The following is a 24,535-nucleotide window of genomic DNA, read 5'->3' on the forward strand; positions in this document are numbered from 1 at the left end:
TCTGGTCACCACGATGTAGAAAAGATGTGGAGACTCTAGAAAAAGTGCAGAGAAGAGCAACAAAGATGATTAGAGGACTGGAGGCTAAAACATATGAGGAATGGTTGCAGGAACTGGGTATGTCTAGTTTAATGAAAAGAAGGACTAGGGGAGACATGATAGCAGTGTTCCAATATCTCAGGGGTTGCTCCAAAGAAGAGGAAGTCAAACTATTCTCCAAGGCACCTGAGGGCAGAACAAGAAGCAATGGGTGGAAACTAATCAAGGAGAGAAGCAACTTAGAACTGAGGAGAAATTTCCTGACAGTTAGAACAATTAATCATTGGAACGGCTTGCCTCCAGAAGTTGTGAATGCCCCAACACTGGAAGTCTTTAAGAAGATGTTGGATAGCCATTTGTCTGAAACGGTATAGGGTTTCCTGCCTAGGCAGGGGGTTGGACTAGAAGACCTCCAAGGTCCCTTCCAACTCTGCTATTGTATTGTATTGTATTGTATTGTATTGTATTGTATTGTATTGTATTGTAAACTATGAAATTGGCGCTCCCAACAGACCAGTGGCTCAACAATAACCAGGATATCCTAACGATGGAAAATGGATTAGCCTGGAAGGGGTCCAAACTGTACATCTCCGCGGGGTTGAGGCTGGAAGTTCTACAGCAAAGCCATGAGCCGGATCTGGGACGCCACTTTGGATTCCTAAAAAATGCTCCACCTCGCCAGGCGTCAATTTTGGTGGCCAAAGATGAAATCGGAGGTGGAAGATTACATAAAAAGCTGTGCTACTTGCGCAACGATGAAAGCACGCCTGGGGGAGGGCGGGGATGCCGTCGCTACGACACGACATGCAATCTTGGATTTCCAGGGTTGCTGTCAATATCTCTGCTGCTGGACGGTCCTTTTGGACCTAAACCGTCCCGTAGAGATGGTGATAGAGATGGGCGTGTCGTCCTGATCTCAGGGACATCGCAAAGTCCCTGATTGATCCAAGAGAAGCTCCTTTTTCCAGCGAAAGAGAAGCAGCCATTGAAGTTGCAGAAGGTTGGGACAGCCCCTGAATGGAAGAAAAGCAGGAGAGAGAGTGTGTCGAAAATGGTGAGATAAATTTTTCTATTAGAGAACACCCAAAAAGACAGAGTAAAATTAAAATTGAAGACAGAAGAGAGCAAGCGGCGAATTAATCCTGAATTAAACATTGTGTTATCTTTTTTAATTTTGTTTTTTTTCCCTTATGGATGGAACTTTTACAAATGCATCTTACTTTTTAAATTGGACTCGTTTCTTTGTCCCTCTTCTTCCATTTTTCCTCTTTGTGGATTATGATTTTCTTCTCTTTTTACAACGCTCTGCTCGATTGTTTGCTTTTAAGCACTTTTTTTTCTTAAGTTTGGAATTTAAAGAGAGTGGTGGAGGCAGAGGAAAAAGAAGCAACACTGCCATATAGAGGCTGGAGGCTTGGGAATATTGTCCTTTTTATTTCCTTTGAACATCTGACTCATATCTAATACTTCAAGGCTCCTGATTTTGTTTAATGAAAGGGATAGTGGGAAGAGTACAGATTGTTTATGCAGGTGCTCTTCTGGAGTACTATCAATAGCTGGACTGGAGTGAAGAGAAAACATTGACTTGAAAGATTATAGTGAACTTGTTTGAAACTTAACAAAAAAGCTTTGGGTGTTTTACTGGCAGTGTTTATAACCTGGAAGAATGGCGCAACATGAAGAAGAAAAAGAATTAACATTGCAAATGATTATGTTTGAAATTCAAAAAGTACAAATAAGTACAAAAAACATTGAAAAGAGGATGGAGAACATAGAACAAAAAACAGAAAAATAGAGGGAAGAGTTGAGAATATTTATAAAACAATGATGACATTTGAGAATAGAGTTCAAAAAATTGAAGAAAAATATGAACAAAGTGATAAGAAAATTGTTGATACTGACAGCAAATCAAGCGTGGTTGGAAACGACAGGAGTGGAATGTTGAAAGGAGAGATTAACGAACTGGAACCATATCTCAAACCTCAAAACATTGAAGAAGGAAAGGGAGAAAATTTGGCAGAAACAATGAGAGAAATTCCGACAGAAGCACCGGTGATAACTAAAGGCAAGCGGATGGAAGGAACAGATGGAGGGTTTCGAGTCTTCACAAGATATGTAAGGAACAACAAGGTGCCAAGAGACATCCACATAAGACTTATCAAGAAAACAATTAGAATACAAATACCACAAATGGCAAGAGATATAGGACTGCACTACTACTGGAGGGATACAGGATGAAGAAATGAAATGTTAAAATAAAAATTAAGTTAAACTTAGTTAAATTTAGAGTATTAGGTATAAAATAAATTAATAATAGTTATAGCTAAATAAATGAATGATAATAATGCATATATACACTAGATTGATAATATGACATTTTATATAAATTGTAAGTGAGGACTATGGAGAGGATGTTTAAAAGCTTTGTTATAAAAGATAAATAATTCTATATAGAATAGAATATAAAGATGTAATACTATTGGATGATTTCAGGATGATGTAAATGCTATAATATAAATTTATCTTAAATTTAGAATATTTTACATAAAAAGGATGTAATAATAGCTATAGTCAAATGAATGTTTAATAACCATAACTATTGTATACATATATATTAGAATGATGATATGAGTCTTTATGTAAATTGCAAGTGAAGACTATTGTGAGAAAGCACAAAAGTTTTGTAACCAATCGACACACTGTAAGTAATTGGAGAAGGATTTTTATTTTGTGTGTGTTTATGTTTGTATGTTTTATGTTTGTCTAAAAATAAAAACTTTTTTTATTAAAAAAAAAAAAACATGGCCGGAGAAACCCCCTGGACTACTTCAACAAGTGGCCAGTCCTAGCCGACCATGAGAAGAGATTGCAATGGACTTCATCATCGAACTCCCAGACAGCAGTGGGAATAGAGTAATCTGGACAGTTATTGATTTGTTTTCCAAGCAAGTGTGTTTCATCGCTTGCTCAGGGTTGCCGTCCGCAAAGAAATTAGCAAAAATGTTTGTGAAACAAATTTATCGCCTGCACGGGGTGCCCAAAAGGATCATTTCAGACCACAGAGTTCAGTTCACCACCAAGTTCTGGAGAGAGTTCCTGAGATCCATTAGGTCCACACAAGGTCTCAGCTCAGCATTTCATCCCAGCATGAATGGCGCAGCGGAGAGGGCCAATGCGATGGTGGAACAATACATCCGGTGTTATGTGGACTATCAGCAAGACAACTGGTCGGACTTCCTACCCTTCACCGAAGTGGCGTACAATAATGCAGTCCACAGCAGCACTGGATTAACTCCTTTCCAGATTACCAGTGGCATGGAATTTGTTCCCATGCCTGAGCTGCCTAGAGAACCTCACTCCTCCATGTCTCTGAATGAATGGATGGGCACACTAAAGAAAGGATGGGAAAATACGAAGAAAGCTCTAGCAGATGCAGCAGAAGCCTACAAGAAGCAAGCTGATAAACCCCGCTCGCTCCAACCCCCCTTTCGTGTGGGGGACAAAGTTTTTGTATCTACCAAATACATAAGATTAAGAATTCCTAGTAAGAAATTGGGCCCCAAATTTCTTGGTCCATTCCCAATAGTGAAGATAATTAACCCAGTTACAGTTTAACTCAGTCTACCCAGAATTCTAGGGAAGATTTACCCAGTATTTCATTGTAGCTTGTTGAAGCCAGTAATTGGGTCCAGCATAAGACCGTCCACCCAAGTTCCCCCTCCTCCTGTAGTGATAGAAGGGGAGACACATTATGAGGTGAAAAAAAATCTTAGACTCCAGGCTGTATAGGGGTCACTTACAGTATTTAGTGCATTGGAAGGGGTACCCTTTGTCCAAAGCTACTTGGGTGAAAAGCTGGGACCTAAAAGCTGATAAGTTAGTAAAACAATTCCATGAGAAGTTTCCCAATAAGCCAAAGGGTCCCCCTGGGGGGGGGGGGGAGAGGTGGTTAACTTTGTTATGTTAACTTTTATGTTATTTTCTTTTCAGGAAACGTTTTTCTTCTGAGGAGAGGCTGCCTGTCAGGCCTCCAGTCATATTCCTTTTAGGATCTTTGGCCTGCCACACTCCCTCTTATTTTACTATGCTGTTTCATTAGTGGGGAATTGGGAAGGGGAATAGTAAGGAGTAGACTGTTGTTGTCAAAATGAAACATTCATTTCTAGAAGCCCAAGTTCATTCTTTGTCTCTGCACCTCTGCACCTAATCAGAAGTGGATTGGTGGAATTGCCAGTGTGGCAGTGGAAGATTGGACCATGTGATGGACTTGTGGGTGTGGGGGCAAGATCATGAACTTTCAACTGGGTGGAAAACCAGGGAAGCTTTCAGATTCGGGTTTCCACAGATGTGCCAACATGTCTCTATTAATAAATTGGAAGTTTGAGGAAAGTTCTGCCTTGGACTCTAATTTAATTTTGGATGATATTTGGAATGCTGATATGGGTGGGAGTGACTTGGCAGGCATGTGACCAGGTGGGAGTGGCCAAGTCGATTTCACTGAATTCTTTGCCCCAATGAATGACCTACAAAAAGATTTTTAAAAACGAAATTTATTATTTTGTGCACTTACTACTTAAATAAGAATAAAATAAGTACGCAAAACAATAAAAGAGCTCCTTACAGAAGGAAGATGACTGCCCTTGCCTGTCTTCAATATCACTGACCACCTTGCTCCAATGAATGGCCTGCACAAAGAAGAGACACAGAAATGAACTCTACAGGCCACCCAACCAAGCAGAGGAAGAAGATGAACTTTTTGCTAGTCAGCTAACTAAGGTATGTAGGAAGCACACCACAATAGTAATGGGAGATTTTAACTACCCTGACATCAACTGGGAAACAAACTCTGCACCAAGTGGAAGATCCAACAGGTTCCTAACAAACCTAGCAGACAACTTTGTTTTCCAAAAAGTAGAGAAGGAAACAAGGGGATCAGCCATACTGGACTTAATTCTCACTAACAGAGAGGAAATGATAGAAGGTGTTGAAGCCATAGGAACCCTGGGGGCAAGTGACCATGCAATATTGGAATTCAACATTATCCAAACACAAGTAGTAGAACAAAGTCAAACTAGAGTCTTGGACTTTAAGAAAGCTAATTTCAATAAACTTAGAGAGAGCTTGGGAAAAATTCCATGGATGAGAATCCTCGAGGGGAAAACAACTCAAGAAGCTTGGGAAATTTTGAAAAATGAGATTAGAAAAGCCCAGTCTAACACAATACCAATGAAGAAGAAAAACAACAGCTCCCAAAAGAAACCAGCATGGCTGCATAAACAACTATCTGACAAACTGAAAGACAAAAAAAGTAAGTATAAAAAGTGGAAGGAGGGGGACATAACTAAGGCAGAATATCAGCAAATAGCCCGAGCCTGTAAAGATGAAGTGAGGAAAGCTAAGGCTCACAATGAAGAAAGGCTTGCCACAAAAGTAAAAATTAACAAAAAAAGCTTCTTCCAACATGTTAAAAACAAGAAAAAAGTTAAGGAAACAATTGGTCCATTGCTAGGAGAAAGTGGCAAGAAGGTGACAAGCAACAGGGAGAAAGCAGAACTATTTAACTCATGTTTTGCATCTGTCTTTACACAAAGGGATAAAACAGTCCAACCTATCAAAAGCAGCACCACAAAATTAGGAACACAAATTGAAATAGGGAAGAAAATGGTAAGTGAGCACCTGTCTACCCTAGATGAGTTCAAATCACCAGGACCGGATGGATTACACCCCAGAGTTCTGAAGGAACTAGCAGACGAGATCTCAGAACCACTGAATTATATCTTTCAGAGATCCTGGAACACCGGGGAACTACCAGAGGACTGGAAAAGAGCTGATGTGGTTCCCATCTTCAAAAAAGGGAAAAAATTAGATCCAGGAAACTACAGACCTATCAGCCTAACCTCAATACCAGGAAAGATTCTGGAAAAAATAATCAAGCAACGAATTTGCGAACACCTAGAAGCAAACAAAGTAATAGCCAAAAGCCAACATGGATTTGTCAAAAACAGATCATGCCAGACTAATCTTATTGCATTCTTTGATAATGTGACAAAATTAGTGGACCAGAGGAATGCCGTTGATATAGTTTACTTGGACTTCAGTAAGGCTTTTGATAAGGTAGACCATAACCTACTACTAGATAAAGTAGAAGAATGTGGGTTAGACAGCATCACCACCAGATGGATTGGTAACTGGCTGACCAACCGCACTCAACGTGTAGTTCTCAATGGAACTGCATCTACATGGAGGGAAGTATGCAGTGGAGTACCCCAAGGCTCTGTTTTAGGCCCAGTACTCTTCAACATCTTCATCAATGATTTGGATGAGGGAATAAATGGGGAACTCATCAAATTTGCAGATGATACCAAGCTGGCAGGAATAGCCAACACTCCAGAAGATAGGCTTAAGATACAGAAGGATCTTGACAAACTTGAACATTGGGCACTATCTAATAAAATGAAATTCAATGGTGAAAAGAGTAAGGTTCTACATTTAGGCAACAAAAACGGAATGCACAGGTACAGTATAGGTGATACCTTACTCAGTAGTAGTAACTGTGAAAGGGATCTTGGAGTCCTAGTGGACAACCATTTAAATATGAGCCAGCAGTGTGCAGCAGCTGCCAAAAAAGCCAACACAGTTCTAGGCTGCATCAACAGAGGGATAGAATCAAGATCACGTGAAGTGTTAATACCACTTTATAATGCCTTGGTAAGGCCACACTTGGAATACTGCATTCAGTTCTGGTCGCCACGATGTAAAAAAGATGTGGAGACTCTAGAAAGAGTGCAGAGAAGAGCAACAAAGATGATTAGGGGACTGGAGACTAAAACATATGAAGAACGGTTGCAGGAACTGGGTATGTTTAGCTTAAGAGAAAGAAGGACTAGGGGAGACATGATAGCATTATTCCAATATCTCAGAGGTTGCCACAAAGAAGAGGGAGTCAAACTATTCTCCAAAGCACCTGAGGGTAGAACAAGAAGCAATGGGTGGAAACTAATCAAGGAGAGAAGCAACTTAGAACTGAGGAGAAATTTCCTGACAGTGAGAACAATTAATCAGTGGAACAGCTTGCCTCCAGAAGTTGTGAATGCCCCAACACTGGAAGTCTTTAAGAAGATGTTGGATAGCTATTTGTCTGAAACGGTATAGGGTTTCCTGCCTAGGCAGGGGGTTGGACTAGAAGACCTCCAAGGTCCCTTCCAACTCTACTATTGTATTGTATTGTATTCAATTGCATGTACTGCATTAGGATGAAACAAGCACACAAAACAATAAAAGAGCTACTTACAGAGGAAAGATGACTGTCCTTGCCGGTCTTCAACATCACTGACCACCTTGCTCCAATGAATGGCCTGCACAAAGAAGCGACACAGAAATGAACTCTTCAATTGCATGCACTTACACCTTACATAAGAAAAACACAATGAAAGAGATACACTCAAGTACTTACTCGTGTTATTGGTTTTGTGGTTGAAGATGTTTCCAGATTGTTCTTAGGCTTCCAGACTCCTCAGTTGCACATTTCTTGCTCTTCACTCATGGATCATCAGCCGTATGATGGTGTGCTCTGAGCCACTTTTTGACTGTAGGAATTGGGTCCCATCTCTTAACAGGCATAGCAACAATGATTATTGTCATTAGATTGCTAAAGTTTGGAACAGTTAGGCGGGTTCTTTGTTCTGAACATATGCAGTTCATTTTTGAGAACCCCCTTTCCACCTCTGCTGAAATAACAGCAATTGTCCTGACTATATCTGTAGCTTTTTTGATACTGTCAGGAATTTTGTAGGTCTTTGGATCTTTGAGCACATTTTCCAAAATATCTCTGTAGTCGTTCAAATCAATTTCATAACTAAAAATTTCACCAACATCAATCAATCCTGCCTCTGGTTCTGCCCATGGAATGACTAAATCTTCAATGTTCCAGTAATCGGGCTCCAAATATGTGAGAAATTGTAATTTGTTTGCATCTGGCATTGGCTACCTGTTTTTAGATGTTCGCAATCCATCAGCCTTTTCTTCAAATTGGTGATGATGCTTGCCAAAGATTTTCACAAGAAAGGGCAACAAATAGTTGATTTTGAACTAATTTTATGTTTTGGAAGGCTTCTGAAGCTACCATTCCATCAACCTTTTTTTCATAAGGGCCGTTTCCCCATCTAAGCATTTCAAATGCTTTAATTGATCGCAATACCAATTTTTTGGCCTTGATGATGTCCATGTTTCTCCCCTGCAGGGCATTTGACAGGAGAAATCTCATTTAGAATATAAATCATGAGGGCCAAATTGTTCAAAAAAATTAAATTTTCAAAACGGGCAGCCATGCCTGGGAAGTTTTCATTGCCCAGAGAAAACTGATGTAGCGCTGGATAAGCACGCCACACAGCTATGGTTGACCTTAAACTACAAGCAAGCCCATCTTGGTCCCAAAACTCTGCCAATCTTCATGATTTCATTGCCCAGTTGTTCAGAGATTTGGAAAAGTTCCATCTGGCTCTTGCAGGATTTGTGGAAAGTGGTGTGTATCTTGTCAAGGAATATCTTGAAGTGGTTCAGTTGTTTGATGTCCTTTATGGAGTCTTCCAGTACAAGTTGGAGGCGATGGTTCAAGCAGTGCCAGATTACAATGTTTGGGAAGTCTTTAGCTATTCTGGTGCTGGCTCCAGATTTTCTCCCAAGCATAACACTGGCACCATTGGAACAGAATGCTATTAAATTCTTCTGCTGATATTCGGTGGTAAACCCAACTTTATGTAAGCTTCCCATCACTGAAGAGCATATGGTCTCCGCATCTTGTTTCTCCAATTTCACCAGCTCAATGAAAACGGTTGCTGGGCATTCTGAATCCTCAACTTTAACAAAAATTATCACAACTGCTTTCATTGATAGCGTTGAGGCTTCATCAATTATTAAACATACTTTCAGATTCTTTGCAATAATGCTGGCAAACACAGTGGTTTTAATTTCGTTTGCAATGAATTCAACTATATTCACTGCGGATCTCCGTGAATGCAAGCCTACTCCCACATCTACTCCAATTGCAGTTAGCAAATCTACCTGCCCTTCATTAATAATAATAATAATAATAATAAATTTGGATTTATTAGCCGCTCCCTTTCCAAGTAGGACTCGGGGCGGCGTACAATGGAGCATATAACATAAAATACATAACAACACCAAACGTACATACATACACAACACATATACATATACACGGAGGAGGCAACAAATTACAACAATAGACAGTTAAAAATCTACTTTAAAATACCCCAATTGTAAAAACCCAATAAAATTAATATTTAAGAACAATTTAAAAAACAGTTTGGAGGAATGGGAAAATTACAATTGCGATTGAGCCAGGCCGGATAATTGAAAGAGGTGGGTCTTCAGCTGTACACGGAAGGAGCGGAGATCGGAAGTAATCCTGATGTCACGGGGGAGGTCATTCCATAGGGCTGGGCCCATCACAGAGAAGGCTCTGCTCCTGGGTGTCGCCCCCCGACACTGTTTGGCGGACGGCACCCGGAGAAGTCCCTCTCTGTGTGAGCGAATTGGTCGTAGGGATGTGTGGGGCAGGATGCGATCCTGCATATAACTAGGCCCTGTGCCATGGAGCGCTTTAAAGATCATAATCAAAACCTTGAAACGCACTCGGTAGACCACAGGCAGCCAGTGCAGCTCGCGCAGGAGAGGTGTTACAGGGGAGTATCTGGTCCTCCCCATAATCACCCGCGCGGCCGCGTTCTGGACCAACTGTAGTCTCCGAGTGCATCTCAAGGGAAGCCCCATGTAGAGAGCATTGCAGTAATCCAGGCGAGACGTCACTAGCGCATGGGTGACTGTGCGTAGGGCATCCCGGTCCAATAAGGGGCGCAATTGGCGCATCAGGCGAACCTGATGGAACGCCCCCCTTGCCACGGCTGTTACATGGTTATCCATGGACAGCCGGGTATCCAGGAGGACGCCCAAATTGCGCACCTGTTCCATGGGGGCTAGTTGGACGCCCCCGATGGCCAGAGATGGAAGCACCTGGTTGAACCGGGAGGCCGGAAGCCACAGCCACTCCGTCTTGGAAGGGTTGAGTTTTAGTCGGTTGCCATCCATCCAGACCCGTACGGCCTCCAGGCACCGGGACATCATTTCGACGGCCTCATTGGGGTGGTTCGGAGTGGAAATGTATAGCTGAGTATCATCAGCATACAGATGATATCCCACTCCAAAACCACGGATGATCTCGCCCAGCGGTTTCATATATGTGTTGAACAGGAGGGGCGAGAGCACCGATCCCTGTGGCACTCCACATGTGAGTGGCCTCCGGGTCGAACTCTGCTCCCCTGTCAACACACGTTGCGTCCGACCAGAGAGGTAGGAGCCAAACCACCGTAAAACGGTGCCTCTGACTCCCAGCCCCTCTAGCCGGTGCAACAGGATACCATGGTCGATGGTATCGAACGCCGCCGAGAGATCTAATAGGACCAGGATAGAGGAACAACCCCTATCTCTGGCCCTCCAGAGATCATCGACCAATGCGACCAAGGCCGTCTCCGTGCTGTGCCCGGGTCGGAAGCCGGACTGGCGCGGGTCTAGATAATCATTTTCCTCCAGGTGACGTGGGAACTGCTGTGCTACCACACTCTCTACAACCTTCGCTAAAAAAGGAAGGTTGGAGACTGGACGATAATTGACTAGGTCCGTTGGGTCCAGGGAAGGCTTCTTGAGCAGGGGCCTCACCACCGCCTCTTTCAAGGCGGCCGGTAGAGACCCCTCACCCAACGAGGCGTTCACCAGGCCCAGGAGCCAGTCGCGCGTAACCTCCCAGGATGCCAGTACAAGCCAGGAGTGACACGTGTCCAATAAACATGTGGTGGGTCGCAGACGTCCACGCAACCTGTCCAAATCCTCGATGGCAACCGAGTCAAACTCCTCCCAAAGCGGTCCCTCAAGACTCGCAACGGGCGTCTCTACTGAACCACTGAAAGGGGTCCATCCCATCCGGATTTGAGCGACTTTGTCCTGTAGATAATTCCCAAACTCCTCTGCTCTGCCCTGTAGAGGGGCTTCCCGTGGTCTCTCAAACAAGAGGGAACGGGTCACCCGAAACAGGGTGGCAGGGCGGTTATCTGCAGACGCAATAAGAGCGGCGCAATGTTGACGTTTGGCCGCTCTTAGTGCCACAAGGTACGTCTTCAAATATGCTCGTACCTGTGCTCGGTCAAATTCGGAACGGGAGGATCTCCAACGACTCTCTAGGCGTCTCTTGTGGCGTTTCATCACCCTTAGCTCCTCGGTAAACCAAGGTGCCAGGGTGGTTCTTCGCCGCAGGAGAGGCCGCAAAGGCGCCACCCGGTCTAGGGCCCCGGTAGCCGCACTATTCCATGCGACTACCAGGTCCTCTACTCGGGGGCGGGTCAGGTCCACAGGAGGTGGCCCAAGTTCCGTCTGGAACCTATCCGGTTCCATCAGGCGCTTGGGGCGGAACCATCTAATACCTTCCAGTTCCGCCTCCTCGCGGCGGGGGGTAGCACCAGGGAAGTCCAGCCGGAGAAGTGAGTGATCCGACCATGACAGGGGAATAGTGTCTAGATCCCCTATTCCCAGATCACTCGTCCACTGGCCAGAGACAAAAACAAGGTCCAGGGTGTGGCCTCCCTCATGAGTAGGGCCCTGAATTAACTGGGTCAGGTCCATGGCTGTCATGGAAGCCATGAACTCCCGAACCCCCTCAGACGCTTCTCCCATCGACGGCAGATTAAAATCCCCCATCACTAAAAGTTTGGGGGTCTCAACCGCCACCGATGAGATCAGCTCAAGGAGTTCGGGCAGGGCCGCTGAAGTATAGCGAGGAGCCAGGTATACTATCAGCAGGCCCAACTTGTCTGAGAATGGTTTGCATCTTTGTGCCAGATTGTAAATAGTAAAAAATATTTTGCTAGTACTGGATAAATGTTTGCCAGTTGACTTATCTATAGATTTGGTTAAAGCATCCTGCTCCCATTGTTTACTGTTCTCTATACAAATAATGCGTACTTTTGATTGAAAATGTTCCTTCATTTTTTTTCTGAGAGATGATTGCTGATTCTCCTTAGTTGTCCCTGCTGCCTCAACCTGGAAATTTTCTCTAGAAGCATGAATACCTTTCTCTAATGCAGTGCTTCTCAAATAGTGGGGCGCGCCCCCCAGGGGGGGTGCGAGGCTCCGTAAAGGGGGGCTCGTTTGACCTCGGCAAACACGCATTTCTAGACCTGGGACAGGAGACTACGGGGGCTTGGGGTGGGGGACAGGCAGCTGACGATCTCCTCGGCTTACGTGGGAAAGGGGGAGAAACCGAAGGAAGCGCAGTCGCTGCGCCGGGGCAGCCCCCGACGAAGAGCAAACGATGCAGGACAGTTACTTTGCGCCGCCACAATTGGTCCCCATGGCGATAGCGCAGCGGCTTGGAGGAGGCGCCGAAGCCAGCAGGCCCGGAAGTGCAGCCGGGGCCGCAGAGATCACAGATGCCTTAGAGGCCGAGGAGTAACTTCGGGATGATTGGGCGCTTCCCGACCAAACAAACCATCGCCTCAATCCTCAAGCAACCGAAGGAAGGTAGTGCTAGTGGCGCTACGGCGTGGCACCAACTCCCCGCTTTTCTCCCTCATTAAGTAAATGGGCTCTATGGAATAGGAATGTCATTTAGCGTTCCTATTGGATGTTAGCTTTGTTCATGTACCTTCAAATCATTTTCGACTACTATTTACAGTCGCGCGGGGGGGGCGCGAAATGTTTTCTTCTTCCTAGGGGGGGCATGACAGAAAATAATTGAGAAGCACTGCTCGAATGAGAACCCATGTTTCGCACAGTACTCACAACCTAACATTTTGTCAGATACTGCCAGTCCATCATACTTGTCCTTGAAGTTTCTGTATTGCTGCAAACTCCAGCAGTCAGGAAGTTTTGGAACTTCAGTGGAGGAGATGGACTTGCTGCTTTCTCCGACTTCAAATGGTGGATGTGGTCATGCTGGTGGTGGTGGTGGTGGTGCTGGTGGTGGCACTGGTGGTGCTGGTGGTGGCACTGGTGGTGCTGGTGGTGGCACTGGTGGTGCTGGTGGTGCTGGTGACTGTTGTGGATCAGCTGATTGCTCCTTTCTTGGTTTTTTGGAGAAGAAAGCGGTCATACTCTGTTGCCTCTTCTTCATCCTCTTAAATAATACTAACTGTAAAAGAAATAAAACAATATTGGACTCGAATGTGGTTGTAAGCTGAGGACTACAGGTAACAGAAGGGACCTCTGTTTTCACCCAACAATGTACAGTCTTTTCAGGAAGAATGTTCCGCAACAAACAAGAAAGATATAGTCTTTCATCTAAGAAGTTAGATCAAGAATGAATGTCATAGGTAGATTCACAGAGCAATACATATTTCTTTTTCTGAAATTTATTCCTCAGTTCAAAAAACAGGAATATATGAATTATGTTCAATACTTGGGTCAGTAGCTATTCAAGAGTTAGTGGTGTCATGGTTAGAAGCAATGGTAAAGCAAGATATGGATTTAAAACCAGACATATTTTGTTGGATATTTCAAAGGGAATACAAAACACATGTTAACAGCTGCTGGAATTGTGTTTGCACAACAGTGGAAAAACAAAGATATGAAAATGAATAAATATTAGAATGTGCAGGAATGAATAAATTGACAATTAAAATCAAGGAGAAGGGCTTCCGGTGGTGACGTCGTGATGAGTGTGGGGAAGAAGATCAGGGCTCTGGCTTCTTATCTCAATCTACACGCTTGGAGGACTCCTGCGGGGGTACGCTGATCTTAGAGAGAGATGCGGAGGAGTAGAGAAACCCTAGGAGTAATGAGGCAGAGGGTGATCGCCCACTACGATGTGGGGATACCCTTTTAATCTGGCATGCAAGCATCTGCCTTGCTTCAATGGTGGACCTGAAGTCGCGACAAGCTATCTAAAAGGGGAAGGAAGAATTTAATCAACTTGTTGTGTCATCAAGAGGATTAGTGGATCGGTTTGCAAGTGGAAACTGGTGAGCATTGGCAGAAAAGGAAGACTGCAGAGAAGAACGAGCAAAGCAGTGAGTCTCTAGAGATTGGGTGAGAGCCCTATAAATGAGGGGTGACTTACAGGAGAGAGAGAGGTGAGAGCATCTTTTATAGGCAAAGACCGGCCTGAAAGAACTAACTGGTGTAAGTGAGCAATCGGGAGGGGAGACAACAAGAAAGAGCACAAACTGACTCTAAGACATACAGACTCAAGTGGAGGAAAAAGAAACCGAGAGGGAAGACTTGGAGAACTGTGGTGTGCTGGGGGGGGGGGGGGGGGGGGCTGCCGGACAGCAGTTAGGAAAAAGAAGAGGACAGCAAAACGGAAGGGGAAGAGGTTGATGCAACAGCTGTGCCAAAACTACCTAAAACTGCTTAGAGCAGAAGAGCGTGGACAATTTTGCAAAGACTGAACAGAAAAGCAATTTACTCCAGAACTTTTTTTAAAAATGCAAAAGAAAAGGTGTTGAATGAATTGACTGCATTAATAGTTTGGTGAAATAATTATTGGAAGATATACATTAGAAAATTTTCTAGGTTATGATAAATAGAATTTAAACAATTAAGTTACAATTATATACAATATTTATATATAATATTCACAATACCTATAAGCAAGTATTCATATCTATATTTATATTTATAAACAAGTAAGTGGAAACTTGGTGGATACCTTTATATATATTATAAATGCCTATTTGAATTAATTGCATTAAGGATATAATGAAATAATTGCACTTTTAAGATATAGCACTGTTGGTATAAATAAGTATTGAGGCTTCCTTTCTCTGTATTTCTCTTTCCTTGCTTTCTTTTTCTTTCTTATTATTACCTGTTGTTATTGAATAATTTAGAGAGAGATATATAGACATTATTTAAATTGCTTATACTGCTTTAGGATAACTGTGGATTAATATAGATAAAATAAACTAAGTTAAGGAATATTTTTTAAAAACTTTTTAAAAAAACAATTAACTAACTAAAAAACAACAAACTTAACAGCAAAGCAAATATATTATATTATCAGTAATACCTAGTGTAACAGTGTATAGCCTAATAGCAAATTTAGGATTGTGATCAGAAGAGGAAAAAAAGAATATTGATAGATAGAAAGAAGATAAGTTGAAATAAAAATAACACTTAAGATATTGGATGCCACTTTGGGGCAACATATATAATATATTAAAAGAACAAGACAAAATTTTAAAAGAGATGACGAGTATTACAACAATATCATTGAAAGGTGGAAAAAAGACAACTGTAAATCCAGCGATAACGGTATCAACTTCCTCTCCAGCATCCCAAAGGGCAACAGAAGGAATGGCTACAATGGAGAAACAAAATACAGCACTAAATATCCAAAATCCAAAAAACTATGATCAAGCTTCAAGAGGCCATGACTAAAAATCATAGTGAATTGAAAACGGAGATGAATGAAATGTAAATAGAGATGAGTGAAATGAAAAATGAAGTTTAAAATGACATACAGAAATTAGACGATAAAATGGAAATAATACAACAAACACTGGAAAAAATGAACAGTCGATAAAAGTGGTGGAAAAAAGAACAGAACAAATGGAGAAGAAACTAGAGCTAGTTGAACAGCAGATGAAAACATCGAACAAAAACTTAGAAGACTCCCTCGTCCATCTGGAAATGGATTGTGCAGCATTTTATCTCCAATTCCAGAACATAACAGAGACAAAAAATGAAGACCTACAAATGATAATGGTGGGAATAATAGCAGAGATGTTAAAAAGAGACAAGCATGAGATCCTAAATGAGTTGGGTGATGTATACAGGATAAGCACTAATTATGCCAGAACACACCGATTGCTCAGAGAAGTACACATCAGATTCGCGAGGAAAAAAGTGAGAGATATAATTTATAGAATAACAGGAGACGAACCGATGGTGTACAAAGGAAAGGAAATACAAACCCTGAAACAAATTCTGCGAAGAGTGAGGGAGCAACAGAGAGACTATCGATTTTTGGCGACACAACTGGTTAAACGAGATATACTATTTAGGTGGTTGGTACCTGAAGGGATGCTGGTAACTTGGCAGGAGAAAAGGATTAAAGTTGACAATCTGGAGGAGGCACAGGATTTATATGACCAACTAGTAGGCCCGGAAGAGGAACAGAGCAATAAGGAGGAATTAGAATCTAGAAGCCAGGAAGGACAACAACAGGGAATAAAAGGAGGAGAACAAGAAGAAAGTAGTAGGGAAGAGAAAGAGCGACAGAGAGAGGAGGAAGTGAAACCAAAAACAAGGAGCCAAAAAAGAAACTAGAGTCAACCAAAAAATAAAGACAGGCAGAGAATTAGGAGGATGGAAGAGGAAATGCAATTATTGTCGGTAAATATTAATGGTTTAAACTCGCCAACAAAAAGAAAGCGTATCTGGGCAAAATTAACAAAACAAAAGGCAGATATGATATGCTTACAGGAAACACACATTAAAAAACAAGATATAAAGTACCTGGAATGTCCTAAATTAGGAAAATTATATGCAGCATCAGCAAAAGAAAAGAGAAAAGGGATAGCGATATATGTTAAAGATGGGATAAAGACAAATTTAATTCATGCAGACCCAAACGGAGGAATATTAATGATGGAGATATGCATAAACCAAAAATCGGTATTATTGGTAGCAATATATGCCCCAAACGAAAATCAGAAGGACTTTTATAAAAAATTACATGAAAAAATTAGAGAAATTGGATTGAGGAATATTTGTATAATAGGAGATTATAATGCCATAGTGGACAGTAAAAAAGATTATGTAAGTGACAAAAAAACTAAAAATAAAAAGAAAGTATTACCAACAACTTGCTTTGAGATGCTGGAGAAGCTAAATTTAATTGATATTTGGAGAAAACTAGAACCAGAAGAAAAAAAAACATTTTACCTTTTACTCCAATCCACATCAATCCTGGCAACGGATTGATATGACATAGATGAATGGGGAAATTGGGGCAAAAATACATACAATTGAAATATTACCAAATACGTTTGTAGATCACAACCCCATTAAAATAATTTGGAAAGGTAAAAAAAAAACTATATGAAGATGGATGTTAAATTTGCAAATACTAAAAGAAAAAGAATTTATTCAAAAATCTAGAAAGGAATTGGAGTTATTCCTTAAGGAAAATACAAAACAACAGACATCTATACAAAATCTATGGGACACCATGAAAGCTTATTCCCACAGAATTATTATAGCATATTCAGCAAAAAGAAACAAAGAGAAATGGGCACAACAGAAGATACTAGAGGAGGAAATTTAAAATTTAGAAATAGAACTACAAAATAAGCCACAAAATGACAAAATTAGAAAGGATTGGATGTTAGTAAAACACAAATTAAATATATTAGACCAGGAAGAAATGGTAAGGGGGCTAAAACTAACAAAACAAAACTTCTTCGAGCAAGCAAATAAATCAGGGAGGTGGTTGTCATATAGATTGAGAAAAGAGAGAGAAAAAAGATTAATATATCAGCTTCAAGATGAAACTGGTGAATTACTATGTACAATGGAAGGGAAGAAAAAGATTTCCTACAAGTACTTTGAAAATCTGTATAAAGGGGATCAAGTAGGAATATTTGAACAGAGAAGAAAGCCCATCAAAAACAGAGGACATGAAAGAAATGTTATCAAAAAAAATAATGTGGATAGAATTGAAACAGGTGATCCAAAAACAGAAAAGTAATAAAACGCCAGGCCCAGATGGATTTCCAGCAGAATGGTGTAAAATATTAGATGTATTGAATGAACTGATAGAACCCTTGATGTTGGAGATGTATAATGAGGCACTGCTGAAAGCAAAGATTCATGGAGAGAAGCACACATTACATTAATATTTAAAGAAGGTGCAGATAAAAAACAGATTCAAAATTATAGGCCAATCTCATTGTTAAATGCCGACTATAAAATATTTACAACAATAATAGCGGAGAGACTGAAAAAAATATCAAATGACTATATACATCCAGATCAAAATGGATTTCTCCCAACAAGGCAAATTAGGAATAATACCAGAACAATAGAAAATATCTTAGAGTACTATGAGGTGCATCCAGAGAAACAAGTGGCACTTGTTTTTCTGGATGCACAGAAGGCATTCGATAATTTAAATTGGGAATTCATGATACAACAAATTAAGAATATGAAATTAGGGGAGCAATTTGAAAGACTAATAGAAACAATATACTCTATCCAAAGGGCAAATATATTATTAAATGGGGAAAGTACAGAGACTTCAAAATAATGAAAGGAGTAAGGCAGGGCTGTCCACTATCACCTCTGCTCTTTATCTTGATGCTTGAAAGTCTGCTAATAAGAATTAGATGAAATTCGGAATTAAGAGGAACTAAAATTAAAAGAGAGGAGTATAAAATTCAGGCCTTTGCATATGATTTGGTATTCATTATAGAAGATCCGCTAGAAACAGGAAGTAGTTTAATTCGAGAATTAGAAAAATATGGAGATGTGGCAGGGTTAAAGATCAATAGAGAAAAGACTAAAATGATAACTAAAAATTTGAAGGAAGAACAAAATAAAGAATTAGAAAGGGTAATAGGACTGCAAGTGACAAAGAAAGTTAGATATCTTGGAATATGGCTAACTGCAAAGTGCTCAACTATAAAAGAAAATAATTATACAAAATTAGCACAACAAATAAAAAAAGATCTAGAATTATGGGGGAAGCTACAACTATCATTATTAGGGAAAATAGCAGTGATAAAAACGAATGTATTACTGAGACTTCTATACTTATTTCAAAGAATCCCCATAAAATTAGAGATTTTTTTTAATTGAACTGAATAAGATTATATTAAAATTTATATGGCAAGGGAAGAAAGCCAGGATAAAATTGAAAGTGTTACAGGATGACGGAAGCAGAGGTGGTATGGGACTCCCTTGTCAGGGGAAATTTCACCCTGAGCTAATGAGGTGTAGACCGTCGGCTTTCCTAAAAAGTATATCTTCAGAAAAAGCGAAAAATGACCAGATAACATGTTCTAATTAAAAACAAACTTTAATATAAAAATAAGAAATAAACAAATCTATCTAATTGTTACATTTTGGCAAGAGCAATTGTTGCCCACCTTCTTGGCAGACGAACAGAAGATCAAAAGTACAGAAGTCTCTGGAATGTGTGATGTATTAAGAAACATGTTAAGAAGCATGCACAGTAAATCATTGCTGATAAGGCCTATGACCTGTGCAGTATATCTCAGCACAGCTAGCAAACAATTAACGCAGTGACATCCCTGACTGGGAGCTTTATTATAAAGCAGCAGCGTTAATATGGATTAGGGATTGGATTAATTTTAAAAAAAAGAGTATTAACACTAGAGGGCCATGATTTGCAAATGGGATGGCATTTTTTCTTATGGGAAGAGGGGAAAAAGGAAACAAAAATATTTTCATAGACACAATGTTAGGGATGTAACCATAGGCTTGGCTTGGCAATGTATATAAGCTATGATTACTTTACTGTTACTTTAAATGCTTAAGAGATGTCATTGGCTTGTTACCGCAAGCAGCCATAAGAGGGAGCTAGAATGGCTGTTAGCTCTGTTTTGTTAGACGTTGATCGGTGTATTTTGAGGTATTGTGGTTTCCTACTGTTTAGCTATACTTTGTGTGTTAGACTGACTATTTTGATAACTGAATTACTGAACCATGTATGACTTGGACTGTTAACTGGACTCTGAATACCTCTATATTTCTACATAGTAAACTACTATAATTTTATACTATTCAGTGTCTCTGTATGCTGGTTTGTGCGTGTTCTACCATATCACTCTCATTACACTTCTCTGCATAGTTGCTCTTCTAACAGGGAGCTTAATTACTTAACACACTATATTAGAGATGCACTGATACAGGTCTGGAATAAAATTAAGGAAAAATACCGACATGGCTTTCCACTATGGAAGCCATGACACATCCCAATACACTAGATCTATCGAAAATGGTTAGATATAGTAAAGTTTTAGACATTCAGAGGAATCTGAAAACAAATCAGGAATTAAAGGAGCAAAATATAAATATAGATTGGTGACCATATCTTCAACTACAATCGAGGTATAAAAAAGATGTAAAAGAATATGGAATCTACACAGAATTACAACAAATAGATAAAATTTTAACAGGCCCGGAAGATAAATTCATAACAAAAATGTATAAATATTTATTAGAAGTAACATTGGAAGAAGTAGGTTACATGATAGCGTGGGCCAAAAATTTTGGACACAATATGGATCTAGTGGATTGGGAAAGAATTTGGAACACAAATTATAAGATAACATGATCAGCAGCATTCAAAGAAAACATGTACAAAATGTTCTATCGTTGGCATTTACCACCAATGAGATTGGCCAAAATGTACCCGAACATGAGTCCGACCTGCTGGAAGTGCAAAAAAATGCATCATATATGGTGGACCTGTCCAGAAACTAAAAAATATTGGATGAAAATTTGGAAATGGATACAACAAATTACAGGGGAACAAATAGAATACAAACCAGAACTCTTTCTGCTGGGAATAACCAAGGGGAAATATAGAAAGAAAATTAAATACATACTAATACACCTGTTGACTACAGCTAGAATAACATTTGCCCAATGCTGGAAACAAAGTAATATTCCCCCAGATGAATTAGTGATTCAGAAAATTTTAGATTGTGCAGAAATGGACAAGTTAACATTAAGATTAAAGGACAAAGAAGAGTCTGAATACTATGAAATTTGGGGTAACTGGTATAAATGGTAACAGGAATAAAGTTAATTCAGTTGAGAAACAATAGAGAAATGTATAGAACTGTAGATGAATGTATATAAATATAGAAGCGATATAAAATTGATATATAGAGGTATGATGACATAACAATGTTAATGTGATGATTGTAAGATCTTATAGAGGGAAAAAACAATACAAATTCTGCTTTAAAAAAATATCAAGGAGAAGGCTGCGAATGCTTTTTCACGTGGGATTTTTTTTATCAATGGCTAACTAACAGAAACAGAAGTCTGAAATCTAAAAGTATGAAAGAAAACACCAATTATGTAAGGAAAGGTCACTAAAATGTATAAGCAAATATTATTAGTACTTGCTCATTATTAATGTGTAGATAACTGCAGGACATTACACCCACACCCACCCAAACTATGACAGTGCCAGGAAAACACCAAAAGAATAACAGTTTTCCCTCAAAAGACTGCAGATGAAACCAGTTTTTCCCCTAACCCTAAGGACAGGAAAGACAAAGCCACTGGAATAAAAACCATCAAGGCATTGTGGGAAGTATAAAGGACAGTGCCAGAAAGCCCACAGAACCAGAAACCACAGAAAACAGTGGTTTCCCCCTTTAAGGAAACACCAGACAAAAACACCAGCTGAAAAATAAATTTTAAGTACACTCATTAAGACAAGGGCTAAAAATAGCTCACCTGGAACTCCCCTTTTCCTGTTTCCTGGCAGAACTAACCCCCAGGATAGGAAAGACAAAAGACCTGGGACCAAGATTAACCCAGGAAAACAGGAAAACAAAAGCAGGGCAATCAGAATCCATCAAAACCCATCAAGCTGCAGGAGCTCACAAAGCAGCACACAACTCAACATATGAAAACAGCCATGGAGTCACATAAAAGGTTATTGCTGCAAGAAGCAACCACCTCACAATTACCTCAACAACCAGGTATCAATGTTCCCTCTAATTTTTTTTCAGTGTGAGCGGAAAAGTATAGTGTTTGAGCAGCACATTTTCATGCCTGAGCATCTGAATTTTTTTCATAGATGTCACCCGACAACGAAATCAGTGTTATTTGAAACTCAATTCTACCATGTAAATATCCATTAAGTAAAGAAATCTCCCTATACAGGTAGTCCTCAATCTACGACCCTAATTGAGCCCAAAATTTCTATTGCTAAGTGAGACATTTGTTAAGTGAGTTTTGCCCCATTTTACAACCTTTCTTGCTACATACAGTTAAGTGAATCACTGCGGTTAAATCAGTAACCTGGTTGTTAAATCAATCTGACTTTCCTACTGACTTTGCTTGGCAGAAGGTTGCAAAAGGTGACCCCAGGACACTGCAACCATCAAAAATATGAGGCAGTTGCCAAAGATCCAAATTTTGATCATGTGGCCATGGGGATGCTGCAATGATCATAAGTGTGAAGAACAGCCGTAAGTCACTTTTTTCAGTTCTGATGTAACTTTAGTCATTAAGTGAACTGTTGTAAGTTGAGGACTACTTGTATTCAAGTTCAATGGATGACTTTCTATGGGAAAAGGATCAAAACTTCCCTCTATCCACATTTTCCATATTATGAATTACTTTATATGCTTTATGCTTTCCCCCTTACTATCCAATAGTCTGCAGTGATATTAGCAAGTTATGAATAAATTACCAATTGATGTAGATTAGCAATTGGGGCACATAAAGAAACAAACAAAGAGGGGAGAGGAGGGAGGGGGAGGAAGGAAGGAAGGGAGACACACACACACACAAACACACACACACAGAGACAGAGAGACAAAAAAGGAAAGAGGAGAAATTGAAAAAGAAAGGTGAGAGGAGGGAGGGAGGATAAGAAAAAGAGGCAGAAAAAAGAAAGAGAGAGAAAGAGAAAGAAGAAAGGAAGGAAGAAGGAAGGAAGGAAAGAAAAAAGAAAGAAAAAAGGAAGAAAGAAAAGAGGAGAAGGAATAGAGGCCAAAAAAGCAAACAAGGAAAAGTAGGAAAAACTTTCACTGGAAAACACTATTTTTCCATCAGCGCAAAACTTTCCTAAACAAGGTTAATTTTCCGGATTTTGAGTTTCTGGTCTAGGTGGAGCAAGAAGCCTCTGTTTTCTTTTTCTTTTCGAGCAATAAAATCAAATAAAATCCACGGAGCACCAGCTCGACTCCCCCTTCCTGCGAAAAAAACCTCGAGCCCCAATGCTCCGAACGCAGAGGCTGGATTCAGACACGTGCCCACCTGGCGTGGGCTTCCATTTGCTTGCGTGGCGAGCGCCTCCCACACACCCGCATCTCGGAAGTGGAGCCAACAGCGGGGAGCCCAGCCATGGGGACTTAGCCGACAAACTGCGACAGAAGCATGCTCTGCACGTCCCGGGGAGAGTTTGCTGTTGCCGCTGCTCCCCCCCTCAATAACTTTGATCCAGGAGGGAATGGCCTCCCTGTCAATCAGCCATGCGCCGGTGGAGGGAGACCAATCATAACCCTAGGCAGCCACATTTCTGTTGGCCAAAGGCCCGCCTTCCCCTGGGTGTGTCCAGGCACTATAATATCCCGGCCCAGCTGATAGAAGCCTCCTAGCCGCCTGCAGCTTAAAGTCCATCATGCTAAAGATCCCTGCGCGGCAGTTGGAAACTGCTGCGCTGTGTTTTGTTGCCACCTGCGCATCCGTGCACCCGCGCAGCTTAGAGGGAACATAGCCAGGTATCACACAGAAACACACAAAATCTCATAAAGCTGCCTTGCACCAACCTGGGCAAGTTTTATATGGGCAGGTTGGTGCATGGTTTGCGAGATTTTGTGTTTTTGTAGTGAATTCACTACAGAAATAAAGACACAAACTCTTGCAAAGCCGCCTTGCACCAACCTGCCCATATAAAAGCAGCCATTTTGAGGCTCATAAATTTTATGTGCCTCAAAGTGGCTGTTTTTATATGAGCAGGCCAGGTTGGTGCAAGGCAGCTTTGCGAGATTTTGTGTGTTTATTTCTGTAGTGAATTCACTACAGAAACACAAAATCTCACAAACGATGCACCAACCTGCACACTTAAAAGCAACATATTGTGTCACAAATAAAACATTTCCAAAAAGCAATAACATTTCTTGTAATAAACATTTCCTGAAAATAATAAATAAATAAAACATTCCCTAAAAACAATTAAAAAAACATTTCCTGAAAAAAATTAACAATAAAATATCCTTTAAAAAAAACATTAAAAGCATAAAGAAAAAAAAACCCAGTCACTTACCAGCAGGCAGAATCAGCTACTCTTCAATGTGATGGATGCAGGCAGCAGGCAGGCGACCAGGCAGGTAAGCTGGACTGGAGGAACACAGGGAGAATCCGGTCAGCTAGGCCCGCCTGGCATGGAGCCGAGGCGGCTTAGCCAGCCAGGCAAGGCTGGGGACTTTGGGGGATGGGGGGTGGCAAGAAAGGCCTCAGCCTAGTGCCATCCGGCTTCCCAGTCTATGCAAGCCTGGGGATCGGCTGCAAGGAAGGCCTCAGCAACTCCCCGGCCACACGTAGATTGGGAAGCCGAATGGTACTCATGGTAGCTTTGCCCCACCCATCCACGTGCCCCACGAAGACGGCCGCCAAGCACCAGCCGGCTCTGCGCTCTACATGAGGCCAGGGATCGGCTGCAAGAAAGGCCTCAGCGACTCTCCGGCCTTGCATAGACTGGGAAGCCGGA

The sequence above is a fragment of the Natrix helvetica genome (genome assembly GCF_964273705.1).
Source record: "Natrix helvetica genome assembly, chromosome: W".
Classification (NCBI taxonomy): domain Eukaryota; kingdom Metazoa; phylum Chordata; class Lepidosauria; order Squamata; family Natricidae; genus Natrix; species Natrix helvetica.